The sequence below is a fragment of the Triticum aestivum genome, chromosome 6A, assembly GCF_018294505.1.
Source record: "Triticum aestivum cultivar Chinese Spring chromosome 6A, IWGSC CS RefSeq v2.1, whole genome shotgun sequence".
NCBI lineage: Eukaryota > Viridiplantae > Streptophyta > Magnoliopsida > Poales > Poaceae > Triticum > Triticum aestivum.
In genome coordinates, this window is record NC_057809.1 from 12,635,051 (window position 1) to 12,650,222 (window position 15,172).

Sequence of the window (15,172 nt, forward strand, 5' to 3'; positions counted from 1 at the left end):
ACCAAATTCCCATCAAATTTAGTTTCTCGTCTGATTTTTGGGCGAAGCGTGAAGGAAGGGAGACCTATGCGGAGGTTACCCGCAAGATGGCTGGAGCTGCTGCAGGTCAGGGTGCTAGAGGAGGTGCGAGGGGCAACGGTGGCCGTGGGCGCACCGAGGCGCGCCCTCCTCCCCAGCTCACCACTGTGCCGCCTACTGCCCCCCTGTTCGACCTCCTATGGTCCAACAGCAACAGCAGATTCAGCAGCAAAACCAACCTCCCCCCCTTTCCATTTATGCTAAGCCTCCCATTTTCCCTTTGGCCTCTAACTCTCAGATGTTCTAGCCGCAAAACATGGGGTCGGGGTTCCCAGGATACCCTCCTCCTGGTTATCAGCAATATCCTGCTATTACTTGGCCTAATCAGCAATAGTTTCAATTCCCATTCATGGCCCCTAACCAGATCGCTCCAATGCAATACCCTCAGCCTGGGAATGCTGGCAGTGGCTCTGGATCTAGAGTGGTCAAGTTGGTCAGAGTAAAAGTAAAAAGAAACAGAGGAATGCTGCTGGGAAGAAAGCTATGAAGACTGATGCTGGGCTTGCTGCTCCTCAAGTTACTGTGTCTACTGATGCTCCTGACTCTTACAACGTAGACCCTAAGTATATTGGGGCTACTTGTTTCAACTGCGGGCTACCTGGACATTATGTGGGTATGTGCCAGATACCTAGGAATTGTTTCATGTGTGCTATTCCTGGTCACCATATGGATGCCTGCCCCCTGTGGTACAAGCCCTACCCAGCTGCTCAGTTCTGGGGAAGTGCTGGGATGGCTTGGGCTTCTTTCATCTTGAGGCTGGAGAAAAAAGCAATAGCGACTGGCTGAATTTTGGAATGTGGGTCTGGTGGTTATTGAAGAAGGAGAAATTTCTGCTGAGGAACTGGGTGCTTGCTTCACTAGCATGTGGAAAACCAACTGGCCTTGGCAGATTAGAGCCTATGATGAGTCCCAATATCTAGTTAGATTTCCCCCTAACAAGAAAATCACTGATTTAGTTGCTTATGACTCCATCAACCTCAAGAAGAAAGGGGTCTCAATTTCTTTCAAGAATTGCCATGGAGAGCTAACTGCTTATGACTCCCTGACTGAGATATGGGTGGATATTGTGGGCCTGCCTCCTGTGTGGTGCTCCTGGTCTGTGATTGCCCAAGTTGCTGCTACCTTAGGTGTCATCACTAACATGGATTGGCATGGGATCTTCAGTAGTTTTTATGAGGTGGTGAGAGTTCAGGTTGCTGTTAGAGACCCTGCTTTGATTCCTAGAGACAGACTTTTTGAAATTCAACAAGAGCTGTTCCTACTCACCTTCAAAGTTGAGGAGGGAGAGCCTGTGGAGTCTGATAACCCCTCTGATCCCACAGATCACAAAACTGATGATGATGACAGTAGCAAGAAACAGGAGGGTGAAGATGAGTTCAGCAATGATGACCTGCTGGGAGAGGAGATGGAACATGACCAAGATAATAGTAGGAAGAACTCCAATTTCAGGCCAAGAACTGCCTCAGCTCCTAGTGGGACTAGAAACAGAACTCATACTAAGATGTTGTCTCTTCTCCTGCTATCTCTGGGGTGGAGATGAATAACAACATCACCTTGGAGAGATCGGTTTTCTTAAAGATTCAGGATGCTCCTCTTACCAAAAGCTACCTGCAAGCTGTTAAAAGAACCCCAGTTGAGAATTGTGGTACTATCCTGCTTCCTGAGTTTGAAGCTGCTTCAAAGGCTGGAATGACCAGTTATGATAGTTTTCCTGCTTCTCTTGGGGGGTTAATCCCTTGCCCCTCCCACACAGCTAGCCTTAAAGCTGGGAGAGATAAATGGGGCCCTGTTGTTTCCACTAGGATGAGTGACAGGATCAAGAGAGATGGGAAACCAGCCCTGGTCAAAGCTCAAGAGATTAAGCAGAAGAAGAAATTGGAGATTCCCAGAGGTAATAACCCCAAGGTCTTCCATAATTCTTTTGCTTGTCTAGACAATGATGATCTAATTTCTAAAGCCTTCAATGCTGGAATTGTGATGGGAGATAATCCTTCTCAAGCTAGCAATAATGTTGAAGTTGTTAAGAAATTAGAACTAGAAAGATTAGACAAGTTTAAACAGGATAATCCATATTTTTCTTCCTGGAGATATTGATGTCACCGAGGAAGAATACTGCAATATTTACAATTCTGTTGCTACTATTGACACAAAAATTGACCATTACTCTGATCCAAATATGGAAAAAGAGTCTGATGATGCCTCTTCTTGGGTGGAGGTTAAAAGTCAGAGGTCCAAAAAGTGTCAAGCTAAAATTTCCACTAGATTTAGATGATAGGTCTATTTTGGAATGTTAGAGGGCTCAATGGCCCTCATAAGATCACTAAGGTGCAGGAGCTCAATAGAGCTCACTGCCCTGACTTTGTTTGTTTATCTGAAACCAAGAAAACTGAGTTTAGTATTACTCAGCTAGAGGCTATAGACTCTAGAAATGGTTTTATTTGGAATTGGCTGCCTGCTAATAACACTGCTGGAGGCTTATTAGTAGGGGTCAAGGAAGATAAATTTGAGATCATAGCTTGTGAAGTATTCACTTACAATATCTCTTGTTTGCTGAAGAACAAGTGTAATAACACTGTTTGGAGGCTTATCTCTGTGTACGGTTCTGCTTATGAGGAATTTAAGCTTGATTTTATTAATGAGCTTCATAACCTCCTAAATAACTGGACTGGACCCACCATAGTGGGAGGTGACTTTAATTTGGTTAGAACTGCTGAGGACAAGAACACTGGACTAGTTATCCAGCATTGGGCTGATCTTTTCAATGACTGGATTAATAAATTTGGCCTCATTGAGATCGAGAATGCTGGCAGAAAGTTTCTTGGGCCAATAACCAAGACAATTTAGTCATGGCTGCTCTAGATAGGATGTTTGTTTCTGCTGACTGGGAAAAACTTTTTCCTGCTAGCCAGGTTAAATCTCTTCCAAGAATTGGGAGTGATCACACTCCTCTTATTTACAATTCAGATGCTATTTCCATTCCTAAGAATAAAGTTTATAGATTTGAAAAGTGGTGGTTAGAAGTTCCTGGCTTTGATGAGATTGTTCACAAAGCTTGGAATGCTGATTGTAAGTACTCCTCTGCTATTGATATTTGGCAGTTCAAGATCAGGAATACTAGAAAAGCCACCAAGGGGTGGAGTCTCAATTATGAGGCTTCTCAAAACAGGACTAAGCAAACTCTAGTTGCTGAATATAATTGCTTAGACATTCTTGCAGAAACTCAGCCTCTTTCTCCTAATCCTGAAGCTAGAATTAAAGTGATTTCAGGTGAGCTAAATGAGATTTGGAAGAAAGAGGAAATCAAGGCCAGGCAAAGAGCTAGGGAAAGGGACATCAGAGAGGGGGATCTGAACTCTGATTACTTCCAAGCCCTGGCCAATCAGAAGAGGAGGAAGAAGCATATTGTTGTACTGGAAACTGCTGCTGGCCTAGTTGAAGACACTAAAGGTGTTGTTGCTAATGCAGTAGATTACTATAAAAAGCTCTTTGGCTACTCTCCTGCTATTAATATTAAACTTGTTGATAATTTCTGGGATCAGTCTAGCATGGCTACTGCTGATCATATTGAATTCTTGGAAAAACCGTTTTCTGAAGAAGAAATTAAAAATGCAGTTTTTGGCTCGTATGCTGAAGTTGCTCCTGGTCCTGATGGTTTCCCTTTTTTATTTTATCAACATTTTTGGGATCTTGTTAAAAATGATTTGTTTGCTCTTTTTAGAGATTGGGAGAAGTGGGAGCTAGATTTATACAGACTCAACTTCTCCCTTCTGACCCTTGTCCCAAAGGAACCAAATGTTGTTTCCTTGGATAGGTTCAGACCCCTTGCAATGATTAACTGTAGTTTCAAGATCTTTGCAAAATGTGCTGCTAATAAGCTAGGCCTAGTTTGCAATGATTTAATCTCTCCTAACCAAACCGCTTTTATTAAAGGCAGGTTTATATTGGAGAGTATTGTTTCAGCCCGTGAGGTGGTGCATGCTGTAGCTAGCAACCATCTCTAGGGATTTTGTTTTAAACTAGATTATGAAAAAGCTTATGACATGGTGAATAGAGAGTTCCTTTTGGACATTCTTAGAAGGAGAGGCTTTGGCCCTAAATGGATGTACAAATTAGGCTCTCTGCTTCACAATGGATCTGTTGGGGTCAGAATTAATGACATCAATAGTGAGTTTTTTATTGCAGGTAAAGGTGTGAGGCAGGGTGATCCTGCCTCACCCTTGCTTTTTAATCTGGCTGCTGATGTGTTCACTAGAATACTGGCCAAAGCTGCTAACCAGAACATGATTGCTAGGGGTTTTCCTCCTTCTAACCCAGCTGGGGTCATAAGTATGCAATATGCTGATGATACCCTCCTGTTTTTGGATAAGAATTTAGAGCATACTAGGAATTTAAAGTGGCTCCTCTCTTGTTTTGAGCAACTTTCTGGTATGAGGATCAACTTCCACAAATGTGATCTGGTTCCTATCAATATTGATAGGGAGGAGACTACTAGTTTTGCTCAGTCTTTGGGTTGTAAGCTAAGCTCTTTCCCCATTAAATATCTGGGTGCTCCCCTCCACTACTCTAAAATTAGAAGAGAGGACCTCCAGCCTTTGGTTGACTCTATTATTAAAAGAGCAGCTGGCTGGAGGGGGAGACTGCTTTCCTTTGGTAAGAGGTTGACTCTGGTGCAAGCTTGCCTAGCCAGCATCCCTTCTTATCTTATGGGGTATATTAAATTCCCCAAGTGGGCTATTAAGCTTATTAACTCTCAACTGGCACATTGTTTTTGGGATGACTATGAAGGTCATCACAAATATCACCTTGCTAGTTGGGGGTCTCTTACTATGAAAAAGATATATGGAGGGTTAGGGATTACTGATCTCTCTGATATGAACTTATGTCTGCTTGCTTCTTGGGTCAGCAGATATAATAGAGATGAGGGTAAGATCTGGAAAAGCATAATAGATGCTAAGTATAACACCCAGTCCCCTAACATCTTTACTTGCCCTTCTGCTAGTGCTTCACCTTTCTAGAAAGGTGTTCTCTGGGCTGCCCAAGCTACTAAGTTTGGTTACTCCTGGAATGTTGGCAATGGTAAGAAAGCCAGGTTTTGGGAGGATCGCTGGTTTGGGTCGGCCCCTCTCGCTACTCTATACTGGGACTTATATAACATTGCCAATGAACAAGATTGCACTTTAGACCAAGTTTGGGATGGCTCTAACCTTAAGATTACTTTTAGGAGATGTTTTTCTAGTGAGCTTCTCTCTTTGTGGTTTGAGCTAGTAGAGATTGCTAAATCTATTGTTTTTACTTCGGATGAGGACTCACTCATTTGGGACCTTAATCCCAGTGGGGTTTACTCTGTTAAATCTTTGTATAATGTAGTTAATCTTAGGGGTGTGCTTCCCAATAACACTCCTTTTGTGTGGAATATTAAGATCCCTGCCAGGATTCATATTTTTTTGTGGCTGGTGGTCAATAACGAGATTTTGACCAGAGATAACCTGGATAAAAGACAATGTACCTGACTTATCTTGTGCTTTCTGTTCGAGTGATGAATCTTGCCACCATCTATTTTTTGGATGCGATGTTATGACTGAATTTTGGAGAAACATCTCCAGGATCACTGGCTACAATAGAACAGTCAACATGCTATCCTTGTCAGACTGTTGGCTTAGAGGGGGTAATATGAGTGCCACAAATATTGTGCATTCAGCCGGCCTTTGGGCCATCTGGAATACCAGGAATGACTTAATTTTTAACCGCGCCAAATGGCTTAATATACAGGTGCTATGGCGCAAGACGGCCTCATACGCTGCACGGTGGGAAACGCTGTTTGTAGACCCTGTTAAGAAGCAAATTCAGAACATGGTGCGGGAGCTGGAGATTCTAAGTAAAGCTCCATTACCGTTGATGTGGCCAGATCCAGGCTGAAGAGCTGGGTGCAGTTTTTTTTTTTGCTTTTAGTTGGTTATTGAGCCTGTGGCTCTGGAGTTAGACAGGGGAGGTGGCTAGTGTTCTATGCTTAATTTGTGGCCGTATTACTTGTAATAGCTGGCTACTAGCCTTTTCTCCTTTTGTTTTAGTGTGCGGTAGTGTTACTTCTGTAGTTACTGAGATGTCGTGCTCTTTGATGTACTGAACTGTTGTGATTTCTTTGCTTTGCAATGGAATCGGGGCTGGGCCCTCTTTCTTCTAAAAAGAATGCAAGCGCGCCGTGTGATCCGCCGCGCGTTCTGTCCGGCCGGCCGCACGGATGAGCGATCAAACGATGAAAAAGGTTAGTTTATATTTATCATTGGATTAGATTAGTTTGTGTCTTGTAAACAGTATAAGTGTAATTGTAGAACAACAGACATCAACAACTAGCAGTTAGAAATTATCGATCTTTGATACTGTAGAACAACAGACATCAAGAACTATCAGTTAGAAAATTATCGATCTTTGATACTGTTGTTCGTAAATCAAATTTTGAATTAACAACTATGTACCTTTTGTTCTTATTGTGAAACAACGGAGACATATATAAACTATCTTAGGGGCCTCTTTGGATCAGAGCCCCAAAGTGCCCAGCCAAACATTTACTACTCCCTCCGTTCGTAAATATAAGTCTTTATAGAGGTTTCACTAGGTGGACTACATACGGTGCAAAATGAATGAATCTACACTTAAAATGCATCTATATACATTCGTATGTGGTTTATAGTAGAATCCCTACAAAGACTTATATTTAAAAACGGAGGGAGTATGTTGACTATATATCCTATGGTTTGATGCTTCCAGTTCTTGCCCCCCCCCCTATCTTGATTTTCTGGCTCCGTCCTTGTGTCGAACCTCCATATACATTGGACTTGAGATACGCCGTGAGCACCGCTGCTACTCCAGACTTCATGTGACTCCACCTGCAACTGTAGGTTCTTCTCGTCTTCTTCATAGTCAACACTAGAGCAAAATTAAGTTCCTCATTACTCTATTTCGTGCTCCCAACTTTCGGAGTATTCGTTCCATGCCATCACACACCAATCACTGGTCTGCATGAAAGTTAACAGCTCACATATTGGACACCACATACAAGAGTTACCTGAACTCAACATCGCCGCTCTTTCTTGACCGTCTATCTGAAACTTGAAGTAAATTCACGGTTGCCTGATCCTTTTTTACGAATAGTCTCTTACATGCCCCACAACTATAGCACTCTATCTCCTTCTGTCTTGTCACACCACGTGCATTGAACACCACAGAATATATGTTCATGTACTATTTCAGCTTTTAACATTAAGACTTCCCGCCACTTTCTCAGATTCTCCATGGTCAATGCATGTCCATCTTCTGGCACCAAGACCCAGTCCCAACTTGAATTTGGTACTCGTCAACACTGCTTCAGCACCCCTGCACACTTTGTCTAATCACATGTCTGACCACCAGTGCCTTGGCTTGTCGCTGTGTCTCGTGCTTATCGCACACCTCACCGCTATCACCGCGCCCCGAGCCTTTGCTATCCCGGTCGAGTCTCCAGGGTCGCGACCAACACCACCCAAATCTTTACTGTAGAGAACCGCCGATCATCACCGACCGATGTTGAGTATCATGTTTCCTTCAAACCACTGGCACCCAGTCCAATCCATGTGTCTCTTGCTTTTCTGATGAAATAGGCTTCGACTCTCCATACATTTACGACATAGCCCCTCCATTAGCACAGAGTGTAGTCATCCATCAGATTCCAGCTCCACCTTCAACATGACTCCATGTAGCTGCGCTATGCTACCCCGCGCCCTGTCGACTTCAAGCTCTCGTGTGTACACTGCCTTGAATCAACCTTACGTCATAGTCTTGCTAAAGCCCGCACAAGCCCTCAGGCCCGCACCACGTGTTTCCATACCCCAGAATTCGGTCACCATCAACATGACGCTCCTATGTCATTGTCGCTGAAATCACCACCGTCTTCTGCTTTGACCAACATCCTTGTCGATCCATCAGACTGTCCAGTCCGACCTAGTCGAAATTGTCCGACTGCAACCATGTCTCACCCTGCGTTGTGTCCGCCCGCACACCTCTTTGTGTATTGCTTAATGCCCTGTATATACATGATCCCTGCCACAACACGCTCCGAACTCCTTCGAGCCATATACGCACATCGCCATTCTTGCCACGCGCGCCACAGACCCTTACTCCACACCATCCCGATACACAACCCGTGTACAAAGAAATAATGCCAAACTCTGTCATGTAAGCCATCCCGTTGCACCTAGCCATGAAGATCAAAAACCTCCAAAGTCCACCACGTACTCCTGTAGGCTGTAGATCCATTGGTCTTTCCTATATCTTTCTCCCGATGGTTAGCATCAATCTATTATGTAGCTTTCTTTTTTTTCTTAACAAATGCAACGTTTCATGGAGCTTTCTTCTTCTGTACTTTGTCCATACATTTGCCTAGGCAGCAGCCCATCAACACAAGCACACCCGTGTGCGAACTTTTGTGATGCAACCTCGGCCAACCTGTGTGGCCTGCCGCTTGTGCGCACACTCCTGCTGCTCTCATCTGCGTGCCTTGGCCGCCGCCTCGCCATACAACTTCGATCAGGTAGAGAACCCCGTGCTGGCTGCTTGCTCGCTTTCTTCGCATGCCACTTCTGATTGCTTTTCCTCCGACAATTTTAACACCCGTCGAAAACTCTTTCAATCACCACGGCCGAGTTATCAGACGTCCTTCATCGCCCTCCTCTAGATCAATCAAACAGCCTCTTCGCAACCATTGTTCATGATACCACTTCGAAGCACACCGTCGATCATCCGAGAATCAAGCAATCACACGAGCAGGACACCGAGATTTGTTAACGAGGTTCATCGATATGGCTACATCCCTGGGGACAGACCAGGACGCTCCTCCTTGTGACACCGTTACAATACCACACCCCGACCGCCCGGGCGCCGGCATACGCCGCCGACTCCCCCGCTTGCCTGTGCTATTATGTTCGCATAGATTATTTCGTGTGTCTACCCCCATCATATAAGAGGCCTAGGATACGAGTGTCCTTTTAGGACACAACTGCATATCCTATCTACACACCATATGACTCAAAGTCCAACTGTAACCTAACTTGTACAATAACACTTCTGTTTCGGTACACCCTCCCCCTCACCCCCCAAACACGTGAACGGCCCAGATTAATCAATACCTCTTCATAAGTAAGGGCACGATGGTCATATATTAGAAATCATTCATCTGCTGTATACGATGTATAGTGAGCTGGGCTGGCCCATCTTTCCCTTCTTTTTTTCCGATTTTAAATCGCGAAAAAATATGAGGCTGAGAGGAATCGAACCAGGTTCTACCTTGTACAAAATTCGACGTGATAACCAACCGGCGACTTGAGCACTTGTGTTTAGGTAGTTCTGTCTTGTCCTTTTCTTCCTTGCTCTTTCCTGTTTCTGATTTCCTTTTTTTCTTAGTTTTTCAAACATTTTTTTCGGTTTTCATTTCCCTTTTTTTTCTTTTTAGTTTTATTTTCCTTTTTGTTTTACTTTTTCTTTTGAATGTGCAAACTTTTTCAGTTTCCTTTAAAAAAATCAATGAACCTTTTTTTAATATTGATGAATCTTTCTCGAGATGAATGATTTCTTTTTTAGAGTAGATGATTTTTAAGATGCATGATTTCTTTTTCCGAGCATGATTCAAGATGACTCTTTATTCATTTCCTGCAAAAGTTGAGTAGAGATTTCTTTTTTTCTAAATTGATGAATCTTTATTCAAGATGAATGATTTCTCAAGATGAATAAAGATTTTTTTTCTAAATTCATGAATCCTTCTAGCAACCGAACACCCTTCAATGAACATAGTCTAGTTTTGGATATTCTTGAAATGACCCCAACTTTTGCAGGAAGGTGGGCATTGCCCATGGTAGGCACCAGTGATAGGTTTGAATGATTTCTGACACCGCATGCAACTTGCGACACGCCCGATCATTTATCGGTCTTTTTTCATCGGAAAAACTCCAGAAAATGCAGAACTTGTTGAAAATCCAAACAACTTGGCATGGTGTCTTGAATTGGTCATACAAGGCCATGAAAAAATTGGGGCCATTTCAAGGATGTGAAGGAAACAACGTGCTCTCAAAGAGAGCCTTCTGGCAACCGAACACCCTTCATTGACCATGGTCTAGTTTTGGACATTCTTGAAATAACCACAACTTTTTTAAGTAGGTGAGCATGCCCATGGTAGACATCCATGTCAAGTTTGAATGATTTCTAACATCGTATACAAGTCGCGACACGTCCAACCATTTATCGACCTTTTTTGGCTGAGAAAACTCCAGAAAACGCAAAATTCATCAAAAAAAACAAAAAAAAAGTTGGCATGGTGCATTTAGTTGGCCATACAAGGTCATATAAAAAATTGGGGCAATTTCATGGATGTCGAAACACAACGTGCTCTCAGGCGGAGCTTTCTGACCTACCTGAATACACTCATTTGAACATGGTCTATTTTTAGATATCCTTCAAATGACCTCAACTTTTCCAAGAAGTTGAGCATGCACATGGTAGGCATCTATGTCAAGTTTGAACTATTTTCGACAGTGTATGCAAGTTGCCACATGTCCGAGCATTTATTTTCTTTTTTTTACCAAGAAAACTCTAGAAAATGCAAAAATTATTGAAAACCAAAACAACTTGCCATGGTGTCTTGAATTAGCCATACAAGGCCATGGGAATAATTGGGGCCATTTAATGGATGTCTATTTTTGGATACGCTTGCAATAACCCAACTTTTGCAAGCACGTGGGCCTACCCATGGTAGGAATCCATGCCAAGTTTGAACGATTTTTGACACCGTATGCAAGTTGCGACACGTTTGGCAATTTATCACCCTTTTTTGACAAAGAAAGCTTCAGAAAATGTAAAATTTGTAGAAAACCAAAAAACCTTGGCATGGTGCCCTGAATTGTTGCTAGTGAAAAAAATTAGGTCATTGGACGGATGTCGAGAAAAAACATGCTCCCAAACGGAGCCTTCTGACCTACCCCGACACCCTACGTTGAACATGGTGATTTTTCTACACGAATACAAAAAATCGAGCAAATTGAAAAAAATTGTTACAAATTTTTATTCGTAGTTTTCTTGAAATTCCAAATTTAATAGTGACTTTCCTAAAATGTTAAAAGAAAAATGTTCGGGTTCAAAATTTTGTTAGCTCTTTGTAAAAATATTTGTGCTTTGACATTATGAGCAATTTGAAAATACAAAAACATTCCAAGGAATTCATAAAATGTTCGCATTTTGAAATAATTGTTCATAGTTTCAGAAAATGTCCATGTTTTCAGTTTTGTTCCTCTTACAAGAAAATGTTCGTATTTTAATTTTTTTTTGTAGTTTCAAGAAATGTTCTCACTTTCAATTGTGCTCTTATTTTTCTAAAACAAAGTTTGAGGGTCTGAAACGTTGTTCACAAAAGGTTTGTGTTTAAAAAAATATGTTCACAGATTTTGAAAATGTTTGGGTTTAAAAGAAAGTTATTTGTGAAACAGAAATTCACATACGAAATTTCAAAAAAATAGATTGTTTTGGACTAGTGATGTTATGCACTCGCAGGAGCTTGTGTGTGAGATCCGCGCACCCATTTATGTATTTGTGAATTGGTGTTAAAGTGTTTCCGCTTTCACTAATTCTTTAGGCGTGGCGGTCTGTAGCACTTTAGTTAGGCAGCCGAAGTGGCTAGCAGCGGTTGGAATTATATGGCTGGTCGTGAGTTCGATACCCATATAGGGCGTAATTTTTGTTGATTTTCCAGCGCAAATGGGCCGGCCCAGGTTAGCTTTGCCTGTGCCGTATTCCAGCGTAGAGGAGGTCCTCCTACGTACAAAACTGGATACGATTTGTCAAAAGTCTAAATTACCCTTTATACGCTTTGTGAGGGGGGGGGGGGGGGGGGGGGTTGTACCGAAGCATTCATATTTGACACAATTCTAACAAGATTACTGTGATTATCCAAGCTAACAAGGCTGGTTTTAAATGGTCCAACCTGTGGCTGGTAAGATGTAAATCTCTCTTGAAAAACACTTTCTATCTGGCATAAGACACTGCTGGAAAATGAAGCCATTTCTCTCCTTCCAAATATACCACAAGACCAAAACACAGATCTCCCAAAAACAAGGGCCAGCAAAAATCTGATGAGCATAAGCAGTAATCTACCCTACCCCGAGTAGTTCCAACAGCGACGATCGAAAGAACACCCAAAAAAAAGTGAACCGAGTCATCCTTCTGTTATCATTGCCATAACAGGAATTTTCCTGTGGTGCTAGCGCTCAAAGTCTTTGGATTGGCGGGCCTTTGGTCCTTTGGTCGTCGGAATAAGAGAGGAAGTCGTATTCACCATATTATCTTGTTTGCCATTCTTAAAGATGCTCTATTGGTGTTTCTAACCTCACGGTAAATTTCTGAAAGTATTAACGGTTGCTCTCGTGTTTATTGACACTCTGGCAAGCAGATGGCTGCAACCGCGGCGCTTTGCGTACAGTACGAGGCGGACTTCCGGCCACGAATGAGTGTCGTCGTCCAGGCTCTGAGGACTTTTTGTGCCGATACTGAAGCACATCTGGAGTCTGAGGCATCGTCTAAGCAGTGAATTGTGATGTGATTTCGTGGCGGAATACAATCATGGGTTCAAAGATCATGTGCGCTATCGCTTCGGCACATGATATTTCAGTAAGTACCTAAGCATTCGCCCTTGCGGTATTGGGTTCTCATTGTGCACATAAATTTAGACATTGGGTTTGGGATTTTGGCATTCCAGTGTGTATGGTGCAACTGGGTAGACATGTATTCCTATTTCCTCCACGTGCTGAAGCATTGTGTATTTGCACCATTCAGGCACTCCATGAGCCTAGCTGGATGTGAGGTGGAGAGTGTTAGTGCTGGGAACAAATTTATATTGTAGGCTAGCTCAAATACAAAACGGTTGGAGTTCTACATCCTGGCCGATGATATTTTACCACTATTGTTTGGGGTGGCCACTGGCTGATCTCGTATCTCTCAACTTCGACTCCATGATATCTCTCAACTTACTAAACTCCCTTGTAGTGGAGCCTCGAGGTAGTTTTTGCATTCGTGGCCTCAGGGAGTGGGTTCGTTGTGGGCTGCGGTTGGGCCTATTAACTCCTAACTGATCAATAGGCAAACCTTTGAATTCATATATATTTCTTAAACTGATGAATATTTTTAAAACCTGTGAGCATTTTTGAAATTCAGGGAACTAATTTCTGAAATCCAAGAACATTTTCTAAATTCATGAGCATTTGCAGGGAACATTTTTTAGAATTCATGAACATTTCTTAGTTTTTGATTTTTTTTGCTAAATTCACAAATATTTTTTCAAATCTGTAAAATTTTATAAATTCACTAATATTTTTATTTTACAATGTTTTTTAATTCATGAACAATTTTTTAGATTTTAAATATCCTATTTACATTTTCCTGCTTTTCCTTCCTCTTTGTTTTTTTAACTTTCGTTTCATCGGATGGTCGAGGCCCAATAGGGGGACTGGCCAGCCAACCGAAGCCAGTGTCTTGGGGCATGTGGGTTTGGTCATCCTTCGATGCATTGCACGCTAAATAGGACCCCTCGCGCATGTGGGTTATGTTGTTATCGGGAAAGGACCACTCTGTTTTTTGCCTCTTGTGTTCGTGAGAGGGTGGTGCCGGCTTTCTGGTTCCGCGAAGTGCGATCGGGTCGCATCGTGCTCCTTGGGTGATGGATTCACGTGGAAGATTGATGTGATGCTAGCGCTGGGGTGAGCTAGAACAAAAAGATCAAGCGCTGGAGAGCCAATCCAACATAATCGCCTGTCGGAGAGCCGTCGTAGCTAAGCATTGTGGCAGTAAAACTAACCCCAAGATTGGGATGCAACTAGGTTGAGAGATTGTAGTCCTTTTGAGGACGAAAATAAGTGCAGTGAGAGTAACTCTAAGAGGAGAGGCATGAGTGAATTGGGTAGCGTGGGCGGCATGCATTGTACATGGGCCAAGGGCCATGCGGCCATGCCTACACGTACTAACAAAAGTAGGAAAGTTAGAGAAAAGTGATGTCCATTTTGTTATGTAGGATGAAAACCGACGATACACGCCAACACAAACAACTAACGATGGAAACGCTGAACCGAACACCATAAACCGAACGAACGAGGAGTATTGATCAACTCAGCTTAGTTCTGTTCTTCCATTTTTTTATGTAGAATTGTTCATCTTTAACAAGAAACAGATAGAGTTGAAGTGGTCCAGATGTGCCATTAAAACGCAAAGTCTAGTGCCCTTCTAATTGCCACAATAGAGGATTCTGGAATCCAGCCGGCTGCAACACGAAGGACAACCCCATTTTTTATTTTTTTTCCCCTCTGACGCGGATACAGTGCAAAAGAAAAGCAGCACTGGCAAATGCTCGCTGCTTTCGCTATCTTGGAGATTGTTCCGGCCCACTGAGCAGATAAACTTTGCAATAACTTTCTTTTGGGACATTGAAGAGAATCGAAATTTCCAAGGACTGCGGTTGCATGGCGCGAAGGATTGCTTCGAGTCGCCGTGCAATTGTCGGCGGTACGGCGAGCTCCCTTTACAAGAGCTCAACGACCTTCCTCCCCTCCTCGAGTCCTCAGTATAAATCGGAAATTTATAGAGGCACGCGAGTGCGGGGCACGCACCTGCCAAGTGCTGCCCGACCGCTCGACTTCTCTCGCGATTCGTGAAATAGTTGAATGCAACACGAGGGCACAATAAGTTTCAAGTCTAAATGGTGAAACTTATGATTTTGCATCTGAAAATTTTGATTTCCTTGCTCGCTTGTACCAATTTTCAGAGCTAAATTTTTAATCAATTTTTTTCTTGGCCGTAGGCACAAAATACGTGATTTTTATCGGTTCAAGATTAAAAATTTAACATTTTTTAAGTCATCAGAATATATTCAAAATTGATCTTATTTGAAAGTGCTGGTCACGAGAAACACGAATATGAATATAAAACTTAATTTGGATTTTTTTAATATAGAAGTTTAAAAATTAGAAGTCAAAGATTGAAAATGGTATGCCAGCTTGGAACACGCTTGATCAATCCCATTTTCCTTGGGAAA

At 42.6% G+C, this 15,172-nt stretch overlaps 1 pseudogene; it reads left to right on the forward strand.

Moving 5' to 3' along the window:
• The window catches only part of LOC123129295 (probable serine/threonine-protein kinase DDB_G0271682), a 40,563-nt pseudogene extending 27,884 nt beyond the window's left edge, over window positions 1-12,679 (forward strand).
• Window positions 12,680-15,172: the final 2,493 nt, after the last annotated feature.